General features: G+C 38.4%; 2 pseudogenes; one reads left to right on the top strand and one right to left on the bottom strand.

Moving 5' to 3' along the window:
- Positions 1–99: 99 nt before the first annotated feature.
- LOC137728386 (probable leucine-rich repeat receptor-like protein kinase At1g35710) lies at positions 100–3,447 on the bottom strand (annotated as a pseudogene).
- Positions 3,448–9,030: 5,583 nt separating this feature from the next.
- Positions 9,031–13,484, top strand: LOC137728385 (MDIS1-interacting receptor like kinase 2-like; annotated as a pseudogene).
- The last annotated feature ends 38 nt before the right edge of the window (positions 13,485–13,522 follow it).

Raw genomic sequence — 13,522 nt, 5'->3', positions numbered from 1 at the left:
CACACTTAATAGATGTCTTTCAGCAAACAAAGTATTGATACAGGATTATGAAGTTTCTCTTAAACATATAAAATTCTCAAACCATTTGAACTCTTTCTTCTACTTGTGTAACCTTATTAGTTTGTTGATGGTTATCGTACCAAATGGTTCAGAAAGGCAAGGCAGACTTTGAAATGATAGCTTTTGAGACACAAAAAACATTTTAGGTCGAGACCCAGGACTTGTACGTATACAAGCCATGGCTAAACTCATCACAAGCACCACCGCCTATGCCAATTCATTCATTGGAGGCTCCAGCCGTTGGTCCAACAAATCCTTCAAAAGTAATTCTACATTGTTTTTCAACGATTTTGATGATTCTATTAGTTGGGACTCTAGCATATCCCCTGGGTGCCTTCCCATCAAGACTTCTAGTGCTACCACTCCAATGCTATATATATCACACTTATCAATGACTCGTATAGTGAATGCAAGCTCTGCACATGAAGAAAAATCGAAGAAAATTAGTTGCTTGAACATATTGCAATGCTATTGATTTTCCCAGTGTAGGATGACATGTCAAGGACTGTAAATAGAAAGTCGTCTCAACCTATCTCAGTTACCAAACAATATAACGATTGCAAAACTTAGATTTTTACATTACCTGGTGCCATGTACCCAATTGAGCCAACAATGTTGGTCAAATTAGATGAATCCGTACTCAACAATCTTGCTGTTCCAAAATCTGAGAGTCGGGGCTCGAAATCTTGCTTGACCAATACATTGTTGATAGTTACATCACGGTGCACAATTGGTGGAGAATAGTCATGGTGCATGTACGAGAGTGCATAGGCAAGTCCTTGCACAATTTTGATCCTCATTGCCCAGCCAAGTTCATTAACCGCTTCACCCCTTTACCCCATGCAATACTTTTCCCAAGCTGCCTTTCTCCAGATATTCATAAAGCAAGAATATGCAGCCCCTCCTTGAACAAAACCCATATAGCCTAATGATGTTGCGATGTCGGAGATTTGTCAAAGTTCGAATTTCATTCTAAAAACTTTGGAGATAATTACTGGAATGTCACTAGAGTTTGACATGTTAAGTCTTTTAACTGCAACAACTTTACCTGATTCCAACTCTACCTTGTAAACCTTTCAAAACCCTAATTTTCCAATGCAGTACTTCTCATGAAAATCCTCTACGGCCTTCATAACTTCCCTAAATGTAAATTTCACTTCCTCTTGCAATATAGTTGACTCAAAACTCTCGTAGTTTTGAGTAATTTGTATTTAATTGGGATGGTACTTGGATCTCCTGCGATGCATAAGAAAGAAAGCAAATCCAGTTGCAACCACTATGAGACCAAACAATGATAGGAAGGCAACAATTACGATATTGTTGTTCTTTTTGGAATGTTTTCTGGAGGACTTGGATGCACTGGTTAGTCGCTTCATATCTTTTATCAATCCGAAGTTTCCAACAAAAGCATTGCATGTTGCCTTTAGGAGATGACACAACTTGGGATTGGACTTGTCAAGTTGTTATAAGAAAATCATACGTATCTACACTAACCATTTTTAGAATTGCTGTGGGGATTTCCCCTGAGAGATGGTTGTGTGAGACATTAAGAACCTTTAAATATGCGAGTTGTTCTAAGTCTGAAGGTATCTCTCCGAAGAGAGAATTGCTGCTAAGGTCCAAGTTGTAACTCAAGAGTAAGTTACCAATCTGTGCCGGTATTTCTCCAGTTAAGTGGTTCTGGCTCAAGTTTAGAAGCTGCAATTATGTCATTTGTCCGAGCTCAGGTGGGATTGGACTCAAAATTTTATTTCTACCCATAAGCATATCTATGATGCTTATGCATTTCCCCACTGTGGTGTGAGTGTACCAATAAACTGATTGTCGGAAAGAGCAATGAATTTGAGACTGGGATGAACTCCAAATGCATTTGTAATGTTCTCGGTAAATTGGTTCCCATAAAACTGGACTCTAGACAATGCTGAACAATTCCTCAAGCACTCGGGCAAAGATCTTGTGAGACTATTATTGTTCACTATGAAAACTTGCAAAGTAAATCCATTGCACAACTCTTGTGGTAGTTCTCCAGAGAATCTGTTGTTGAAGAAGCAAACATATGTCAACTTAGAACTGTAAATCGTTGGAGAACACAGAAAAAGCCTCCAAGTTACGAAGGATAGAAATGTTCTGTGGCAGTTTCCCCTGCAGTTGGTTTTTGTTGACATCAAAGGTAACCAGTGACTTCATGTTTCCAATCTCTAGGAAGATTGTCCCGTTGAGATTGTTGTCGAAGAGCTACAAGCTTTGGAGGTTTGTAAGATTCCAAAAGGTAACATGAATTGGCCTTGATAGCTGGTTTTCTGATAAGTCCAAATTGGTCAAATCTTTCAAGTTTCCAATCTCCGGGGGAACTGTGACAAAGAAATTATTTTGGAAGAGATAAAGGATTCTGAGTTTTGTCAAGAGACCGATTTCTGCTGGGATATTCGCACTGAAGTTATTACATTGAAGTTGGAAATAGACAATTTAGTCCAATTGGAGATTAGAGAAGGCCGGACTGGACCAATGAATAGATTATTACTTAAACTCAATTGAACAATGTTGTTCAGATTGGACAAAGAGATAGGCAGTTTCCCAGCTAGGGAATTTGAAGCCAATACCAAATAGGTGGGGTTGGTTAAAAAAACCAAGCTCAAAAGGGATTGAAGAGTTTAAGTTTTTCTCACCAAGATTAATGTATTGAAGCTCCCTGAGTTGGCTTATTGACGATGAAATTTTCCCTTCAAGGGAATTTTGAGATAGGTCAATATGTTGAAGTCCAGACATTAAACCAATATCATCAAGAATTAGGCCACTTAATAGGTTATGTCCTACATGAAGGCGCTTAAGGTTGGGAATGTTTGATGGCAATGGTCCGTGGAATACGTTACTAGTGAGATCGAGATACCCAAGCTTCCCTAGATTTGTAAATAGAAGTTCCAGAATTTGGCCACTAAAATAATTTTTAGACAAGTCCAAGAACACCAAGTTTGAACATTTAGCTATGAATGATGGGAATTATGAGACTATAAAGTTTAGAAAAAGATCAAGGTATGTCAATGAAGGCATGCTTGAAAACCTAGAGCTGTCAAGAATTCTCAAGTAGTTTCCTCCAAAGAGCAAACACTTTACCTTTTTGAGATTGCTTAGCTGATAAGGAATTGTACCGTTTAGATTGTTGCTGAAGAAACTTAGGTACTCCAGGTCAGCTAACTTGCCAATCTCTACAGGTATTTCTTGCGAGAAAAAGTTGTTGCCAAAGTCCAAGGTTGTGAGCTTGGTGAGGTTGCCGATGGCAGATGGTATCGGCCATATGAATCTATTGTCATTGAGGTTAAAGTGGGTGAGATTGAGAAACAGCGTGAAGTTGAATCTTACTTTTCCCCTAAAAGTAATTGAAGTTTTCATTTTGGTCCCTTTATTCCTATCTAATCTGGACCTTCCATCTTGTTTTCCCTCATCCCCCACGCTGCCATATGGTAGCCCCTAAACTCGTCACTAACTCTTTCTCTTTCCCTAAGACTTCACTCTCTCGCAGCACTCATTCTCTTCCCTCTCTCAGATCTCACTCATCTCTCTCTTAGTTTCTCCCGCCCCGATCGAACCCACACCCTAGACATACCCTTAAGGACACCCTAACGACGACACAGCTCCACCACCACCCTCATGAACTCTCTTCCTCTCTTCTTCGTCTCGGTGCAACCCAGAAAACCTAGAGAAACAGCTCCGACGAGTCCCGAGACTCTCGACCCAGATTCCGACCATCTTCATCCTTTTTCACGACAAACCAAAGGTAAATATCTCTCCGTTTGGTCTCTACTTTTGATTTTCTAGTTAGGTCGTAGAGTATAGATGAGTTTTACCGTCGACTGAAACACGGGAGGCTCTGGCCTCCTTCCTCGGAAAGATACCAAACCCAGGCATTCGGGCCTTCTTTTAGGCTAGGCTTCTAAGCCCAAGGCCCATGAAATCCCAAAACCCAAACCCCGACTTCGGGTCGTGACCAACCTCGGGTCCTTGGCCCACAAAACCCTTAGCTCGAACCCTTTTTATTTTTAGTTAGTTCACCAGAAACCCTTTGACTTGGGCCAGGCTTTCAAGCCCAAGCCCTTCTATGCAACCCAAGGCTTTTAGCCCTTTTAGAACCTTTGGACTTAGGCCTTTGGGCCTTAGAACCTAGCCTAGTGGCTAAGCCCAAGCTTAAGAACCCAAGCCCAGAACCCCAAGGCCCAGTTAACTGGACCCTTTGACCTAGCCTGGTTTGACCTGTGACCGTTAACCTTGTCAATGCTGACTGTTGACTTTGACTGGTTAACAATCAACGTTGACTTTTTCAGGTTTTCATCTGGGACCCCTTATAGGCTAATTTCGACGTCCTGGACCTAAGTATGACGTCCGTTTTCTCAAATTCAATTGTTATAATATAGTTTTATTAATTGGACCCTTTATGCTCTTTGGGGCATTTATTGTGGTGTTTCTCTCTTCGCTAGTTTGCGTGGCTCTTTGGCGACGGAGTATCTGTGAGTGGACCCTTTCTAAAATGTATGTTTTAATAGTAGAAATGCATACATGAAAAACATGATTTATTGATTACGTTTTATGAGATATTATGCTTACTGCGAATATTTTGGAATACCATATTTTCTATTAAACCCATGTTCTTTTTAGGATATTTGATGGATGACGATATACTTTTTAGAACATGTTTTACACATTTATTTATAGCATAGATGATGGATAACTTTATACTATGAAGATGTTTTTCAGATATATGTACATATGTTTGGAAAGATTATATTCAGTGGTTTTGTGCGTATCTAGTGGTCATTGTTCTACCTTTAGGCGATGATACTTATATTGACCTTCAGGTGAGTGCTGTAGGAGCCTTTTGGCGATTGATACTCATATTGACCTTCGGGTTGGGTGTTGTAAGAGCCTGTGGGCGATTGATACTTATGAAGGAAGTGTTCTGAAGGAAGAGTTCTATATGTCTTCGGGTGATACTGATACCACTAGTTAGCACACTATATACGAGATATGTTTTTGAAGGTTTTATGGCATGCTAGGGTTTTCGGAAAACCTACTACATATTATACTATTGAATTTCCATAAAACTTTGGCGGTTAGTATGTTGATAATTGTTTTATTATATATATATATATATATATATTTATATCAACTTGGTTCACTCATATTTGTTTTGTGCCCCTTCAAGACTTAGAATCGAGACGTACAATCCCGGCGTCAAGCCACTTTCGCATCGGCATCTTTGAGTCCTCTTGGTGTAAGATCCATTCTTTTATTCATTCAATTTTATATTATTTCTTTTAGTGCTCTAGTTAGTTGTATGCTTTGAACACGTTCCCCAATTGCATGTTAATTCATTATATTTAAACTTATAAGTCTTATTTATTTCTTCTCAGCATTTGCATTCAATAAATGGCGTTCGTTACCCTCGGGTGTAGGCCAACACGTTACCATTCCGATGTCCCACAGACATCGGGATCGAGGCGTGTTAGATTGGTATCAAAGCGTGGTTTGATTAGAGCATACTTAGGATCTTCTGTTACTCTAGTAGTGTGTTGGGTCATGACATTATTTGGATGTCACGACTTCCGGATTTGTTGTCTTTCGGCACGGTTGTGCAACCTTTATACTGCATGAATAGTGACATCGTATTGAAGAAAAAGGAAAATTCATGTCGGGATTGTGCCTCATCGGTGAATATTTAGTTTGTTAAACGACTTTCAACATCGGATTGATACTCTGTAATCTGCATTCCCTAAGAATTGCGGGCGGAGTTGGATCTACATCAGAGCATTGGGAAGTGGGAAAATCTTAGTGGTACGAGTTGGTTAAGACCAACTGGAGATCTGAAACGGTGATGTTACTTTGCGACATGCGTTCCTTAGGAATGGCGGGCAGAGTCATATATTTTTGAAAATTACTCGAAACATTCGAAGTGCATGTTAGAGAAAGCAAGGAAGCGCTAGTTGTTACAAAGTGTAGTAAGTGGTAGTTGGTGGCATCAAATCAATGTTCTCGGACTCATTTCTACTGAAGAAAATTGTGTGGATATTTAGAACAATTCTATTGTGTGGATATTTAGAACAATTCTCGATGATTGTTTTATTAATAACCTTCTTGCTTACTCCAACGACGAAGTCAAGTTCCCTAACCATCGACTGTTAGTTTCACTCCAAATTCTTTGAGCGTCGACTTCATTTAGATTAAGTACTTCTTTAGGAAGATGCGTTGTGATCACTCGTCTTATGGCTTAAGCACATGTCAAATTTACACTTCTCTCGAATGATGTGTGCTCTCATTGGGTTTTTTTAGGTTGATCATTTGCGAGTCCTTCTTCTTTCCACCAACATTGGCTTTGTTTGACTAGAAATCTGCAACTAAGCAAAAATGGAGAGGTGGATTGAGCACTACAATAGTTCCCAAGAGATACAACTTGTTGAGGAAGGTGACTTCTCATTTTTTGCTTGTCTGGCTTGAGCTTTTGGGTCAACTATTAAGATGGTAGCCTCTTCTCTTGAATCCTAAGGTACATCTTTCAAATGGATTCTCTGTTGGCATCTAAATACTTTTCTCGGGAGACTATTCGGTAGCATACGTCATTCTCATCAATTTCCAAAAAGGTTGCGACCGTTGGGAATTGAAAATCCTTATAAGGTGTCGTGAAAAGTGAAGTACCCTTGGTCTTGTACTCTAATTTTGATGGACTTGTTTTGACTCTCAAATTCTTAAGTATTCTTTTAGCCTTCTAAACATGGTTTCTCGCTCAATCAGTGAGGAATTCAAGATTGATCGTTTCGACGAAAGTGCGCGCCCAGTTCTTATCGATTTGAACAGGAATATTAGGAGCATAACCTTTCCACAAGTTTACCAAACTTACTAGGAAGAGTTCCATGTAGGTGTGAGGTTAGGCTGTCCTCTAGTAAGAGATTGGTGAAGATTGTAGTGCAGGTCATCAGCAGATTACACACTATCTTCCCGCATAATTGAATAGTCACTACTCATTATCATGCTGCAATTCATAAACATCATATCGTAGTCTAGTACTTTTCCAACGATATGATGCCTATGAAGTGTAGCATGATAAGGAGATGTGTGCGCCTTAATACATCTTTCCACTGCTTCACTTCAAGACCTTATTGTTATGAGCACGTGGATGTCGAAACACTTCTAGTAGATCTGATTAGTGTGCTCTAGAATGGTACGACGACATGGTCGAGGCGAGAATCTGACGAACTTGGTACGCTCTTACGTTGTGGGGCAAAATGGTTTTTAGAAGATCGAATTTACAATATGAAAAATTGTGCACCCTTAGTAAAAGAAAGTCTTTGAATAACATTAATGCTTTGTTAAAAAAAAAAAAAAAAGACTTTAGTAATGTTTTCTATTATATTATATAAATTAATTTAATTGGTCACTTTCTAATAGCAATATTAGTCTTGGTCAAAAAGGGCTTTGAATAACATTCATGCTTAATTAAAAACACTTTTAATATTTTTTTTCTATTATATTATATTAATTAATTAAGTTGGTCACCTTCATTGTTCAAAAAAATAAAAATAAATAAAAGGTCACTTTCTGATACTAATATTAGTCTTGGTCAAATTATTATTATTATTTTTTTGAATAATAGAGTCATGCTTTCTTAAGATCCTCATTTTGAGGATATGTGAGGATTAAATACATATTAGCCACAAGATTATATTAATTTAGATCCAAATGTTTAAAATATTTGACAACCTAAAAAAGCAAAACAAAAAAAATGAGTTTTCTAAGGGTTCATGGATTTTAAGTTGGTTTTGCTCTATTAAGTTGTCAAATATTTTAAGCCATTGGATTTAAACTAATATATATATATATATATATATATAATATTGTGGGTGGTATGCATTTAGTTCTCACATATCCTCAAAATGAAGATATTAGAAGAGCACGATTGTTGAATAACATTCATCTTTGTAGACCATAGGGCTGTGATCAGTCTCCACACACTGGCTACTAAAACATTTCTTTTGATTTTGCACTCGTTTTAAAAAATAACACCAAAAAAAATACAAAACTGAGAAACTAAGTTATGGAGATATATACTTCAACAATCTTTTTGTTGGCTAAATGATCTTCAGATTGAATTATTTTTTGTATATATAATTTTTAGATAATAACAAAGAAAACGAACAGCACAAACTATATGATATTTGTATAGTAAAGATAGGTTAATCATAAGCAGAGGGACAAGTAAGTTCCCTTGAGGAGAACACACGCATTAACGGTCTCATTGTTCAAACTTGTGTATACTTGTAAATGCCTACTTTTCGTGGCAAATTAAATTTCAAGTCGACAGACTTCTTAAGAAGTTCATTTTCTAACCACGCACCTGTAAATCATAAGAACATACTTTACCATGAATACACAACAGAACGAAGGGTTCAACACACTGTAATTACACCACTCATTTGCAGAATTTAGGGCCAGTTTGCTATTTCTATGACCTCCACTGGTTTGTCTGCACCAGAAACTTCTACTTTGAAAACCAATGGATTAGTCTGCTGCACCCATCTAGATCATCTATTCTTTTTTTATTATATGTGTAGTGTTGTGTCATGTCGCGTGTGACCTACACTTGCATGCCTCATCCCACTCGCTTGACGTCGATGTCTGATATTATATGCATCAACCCCACACTTGACCAAGATTTCAATCCTCTACACACGCTGGGACTGGGGCTAGACTTTGTTCAGTCTGTGTAAATGGTTGGGGCCGCGGGAAGGCTAGACCAGGTCACTCAACGTTGGCACCACACAGCTTTTGATTGAGTTGAAAAATCGTTTCCGAATTTCCAATCGTAAAGAAGGGATTAGAAACTCTACACCTACAGAAATTCTAACAAGCTCAAATTTATTTGCGACTCATAAAAAGGGGAAAAACTCGCGGAAAAAAAAAAAAATGATCATCATGCAACTCAAAACCATGACATTTCTTCAGAATAAATTCAGGGATCCCACCTTATTCTCAAACCTGGCGGCTCGGTTGATTGGCACTCCGGTAGGCTCATCTCTTTTTTTTTTATTTTTTATTTTTCTCCACTATGTGCTCCTGCTGTCCTCATTGCTACTGATCAAGTCGACACCAATATCTCCAGGAACACAAGCAGAATCGCTCATCAAATGGAAGGACGGCTTTTCTTCTTCTTCACTAGTATCGCCACCTTCACTACTCAATTCATGGTCCCATGCTAACCTCAACCACCTCTGCAACTGGACTGCCATTGCCTGCACCAAAACTAGAAAAGTCTCCAAAATAGACCTCTCCAATATGAAAATTTCTGGAACACTAGCTAACCTTTTTTCGACTTTTACCTAATTCCAAATCTCACCCACTTCAACCTAAATGGCAACAATTTCCGAGGGCCTCTACCATCTGCCATTGGAATTCTCTCCAGGCTCACAACTTTGGACTTGGGCAATAGGGTAATGCTAGGGAAACTGAATTTAGAGACTAAATTTGTAAACTAAATGATGTGTCACCAATAGGAATAAGTATGTTTATCAACATTTAAGTAATAAACCAATCATCAACTTCCGTGTCCTTTAGTTTCCAAAACTTAGTCTACAAATTTAGTCTGTCTAGCATTACTTTGGGAAATAACTTTTTTGATCAACGAATTCCTTCCGAGATTGACCAGCTCCGCAACAACAATCTCTTAGTATCATCCCTTATCAACTGAGCGATCTCCAAAAGGTATGGTACATGTACCTACCTTGCTATGCAAGGTAACAATCTATATTATTCAGAATTCCCAGAATTTATATCCGAATGCCGGAACTTGACGTTCCTGGACCTGTCCCATACTAAGTTGAGTGGCTATATACCAGAAGTGAGGTTTACCAATATACGTAAACTTGGTTATCTCAACCTCAGTTATAATCAGTTCTTTGGCCAGATTCCGGACAATATAGGTTTGATTTCTGGTCTTCAACGTATTGACCTGAGTATGAATCTTCTGGAAGGGAAAATACCATCCTCTATAGGTCAACTCAGGGAGCTCCAGTACCTTGATCTTATAGACAATTCCTTGGACTCTTCAATCCCTTCTGAACTTGGTCTTTGTACCAATCTCACCCACTTGTCCCTATCTTCCAATAAACTCATTGGGAAACTGCCTCTGTCCTTGTCCAATCTGAACAACCTCGTTGGATTGGGTTTAGCTCATAATCTATTTACTGGTCCAATCCTTCCTGCTCGTCTTTAATTGGATTGAAGTTGCTGACAAATCTGATAGATTTGGATCTTTCAGAAAACCAGCTGTCAGGTCTCCCAACGATTTTGGCAAGTACAGTAAGTTGAGATTTGTTAGCTTTTCAAGCAACAATCTCTCTGGAGAGTTTCCACCAGAGTTGTGCAATAGATTTGCTTCGCAAGATTTCAGAGCGAACCATAACAACTTCACAGGGACATTGCCTGAGTGCTTGAAAAATTGTTCGGCATTGGTGAGTGGGTATTTTGAAGGAAACAAATTCACCGGAAACATTACAAATGCATTTGGCGTTCATCCCAGTCTTGAATTTATTTTGCTTAACAACAACCAGTTTGTTGGTCAGCTTTCACCACACTGGGGACAATGCAAAAATTTAACTGTACTTATGAATATGGTTAAAAATAGAAGTTCGGGTTCAATCCCATCCGAGCTTGGGCAGTTGAGACAATTGGAGTATCTAAGGCTTGATGGGAACCGATTCACTGGAAACATTACAAATGCATTTGGTATTCATCCCAGTCTTCGGTTCATTGATCTTAGTGACAACCAGTTTGTTGGTAGACTCTCACCACAGTGGGGAAAATGCATAAGCATCACGGACATGCGTATGGGTAGAAATAAAATTTCTGGTCGAATCGCACCTGAGCTTGGGCAGTTGAGACAACTGGAGTATCTAAGCCTTGATTCCAATGAATTCAGCGGAGAGTTGCCAGATGCAATGGGAGACCTATTCTGGTTATCCGCACTCAATCTGAGCAGAAATCACTTGACAGGAGATATTGTTGGAAAATTTAATAATATTATTATTATATTAAATTTATTAATTGAATGGAAATTAAAAGTGAAGTCTTTTGGTAGAAATATGTCTACTTAAATGAAGTGTTGCAACTTTTAACTCTTCATGAATAGTCACATGCTTTTACAAAGAGGTATCTCACATTCTATAAATAGGGAAGCCCCCTACAATCATATAAAAACTTTTCATTGTTTTACATAATCATACTTATAGTGTACTAAATATTAGAGAGTCTCATTGAGTCCATATGAGAGAGTTTTCAACACAATTGTGGTTCATGGAGCCTTGTGATTTGGAGTGCTACTATTACAAGGACGTGGTCGTTGTATCTTGAGAGACATGAGCCGATCAACCATGAGCACCGTAGCGGGACGTAAACTTGTCTTAAGGACAAAGTGTCCAACACTTGCCTTGACCGTATTTTCTAGGTTTTTCTAATCCATTATATCATGTTCATTTAACATTGGTTACTCACGTGCATGCATTAATTTTGATATATAATTGCACGAATTATTTCTTAAATTTTTATGTGATTTAATATGGCAATTAGACCCTAAATTTTTCCAACAGATATTCCATGGACTCTAGGCAAATTAACTAAGTTTCAACTGTTTGATTTGTCCGATAACCACTTGACAGGAGTGATGCCATGGAGTCTAGAAAAACTGACTCAGCTTCAGCTACTCTATTTGTCCGCTAACAACTTGACAGGAGAGATCTCATGGATTTTAGGTATGTTGTACCTCAAGCTTCTTACATTGTTTAATAAAAATATGACGGGTAATACCAACTCATCCGTTTCTCGCCGTAGACTTAACAGGTGTGGTCTACTTGGATCTCAGTAGCAATTCACTATCGGGTGCAATACCATCAGAATTGCGCATGCTCACAAGATTAGAGATTTTCAATGCCTCACGCAATCATCTCTCAGGTGAAATCCCATTAGCATTAGTTGACATGTTTACTTTAAGTAGCTATGACTTTTCGTACAATAACTTGACAGGGCCATTCCCAACTTTTGGAATTTTCAAAAAGGAGCCAAAAAATGCTTTTGTTGGTAACTATGGCTTGTGGAGTCAAGCAGACTAGCTGAATGTAATTCCAAAAGTAACAGCAACTATTCAAAAAATGCTAACAAGAGTATAGTATATGTTATCCTTTATTTCTTTTGCTGTTTCATAATGGTTGCAACTGCCATTGCTTTCTTTCTTATGTTTCGTAAGAGGTCCAAGATCCTGCCTCAGGTAATCAAAACTTCTCAAAACTTTGAGAGTTTTGAATCAATAATATTGCAAGAGGAAGTAAAATTTACATTTGCGGAAGCTGTGAAGGTTGCAGATGATTTTCATGAGAAGTACTGCATTGGCAAATGAGGGTTTGGAAAGGTTTACAAGGCATGGTTCAAATCAGGCCAAGTTGTTGCAGTGAAGAGGATTAACATGTAAGACTCTAATGACATTCCAGCAATCAATCTCCAAAGTTTTAAGAATGAAATCCGAACTTTGACAAATATCCGTCACCGCAACATCATTAGGTTATATGGCTTCTATTCAAGGAAGGGCTGCATCTTCTTGCTTTATTACAATCATAATCTAATACTTGAAACCAACAAATTAGTTATTACAAGGAGTAGTCGATAAGTGTCTCAACTCAAAGAGAATTGTACGGAGTTACTGAACTTGGCTGGGGTTCAAGAGTCAAAATAGTGCGAGAACTAGCTCATGCACTTTCTTACCTGCACCATGACTGCTCACCACCAATTATGCACCGTGATGTAACCGTCAATAATGTATTGGTCGAGCAAGATTTAGATCCCCGACTCTCAAATTTTGGAACAACAAGACTGTTGAGTATGGATTCATCCAACTGGACCAACATTGTTGGTTCGCTAGGCTACATGGCACCAGGTAATGTAAAAATTTAATGTTCTATAATTTTTTTGGCCTATCTTTTGGCGATTGAGATATGTAGAGGTGACATAATTTTTCTTTAAGGGCAGAGCTCATATATACTATTTAGGTCACGGATAAGTGTGATGCTTATAGTTTCAGAGTGGTAGCACTAGAAGTCATGTTGGGAAGGCACCCCGGGGACATGCTAGAGTCCCAACTATCGGAACCATCAACGTCAATGAATGAAAATGCAGAGCTGCTTATGAAAGATGTGTTAGATGAATGACTGGAGCCTCCAACCAATGAATTGGCAAAAACAATGATGCTTGTAATGAGTATAGCGTTGGCTTGTATACGTACACGTCCTGCACTGCATCCGACAATGCTTTTTGTGGCACAAAATCTGTTAGCTTAGAGTCTTCCTTGCCTTCCTGAACCATTTGGTATGCTTACTATCAACAAGCTATTGGCCTTATAAAAATAAAAGAAATAGGGAATATGTAGCTCCAACTTCAC

The sequence above is a fragment of the Pyrus communis genome, chromosome 3 (genome assembly GCF_963583255.1).
Source record: "Pyrus communis chromosome 3, drPyrComm1.1, whole genome shotgun sequence".
Lineage (NCBI taxonomy): Eukaryota > Viridiplantae > Streptophyta > Magnoliopsida > Rosales > Rosaceae > Pyrus > Pyrus communis.
The sequence above is the reverse complement of the archived record's forward strand: the minus strand, read 5'-3'. Positions and strand labels throughout refer to the sequence as shown.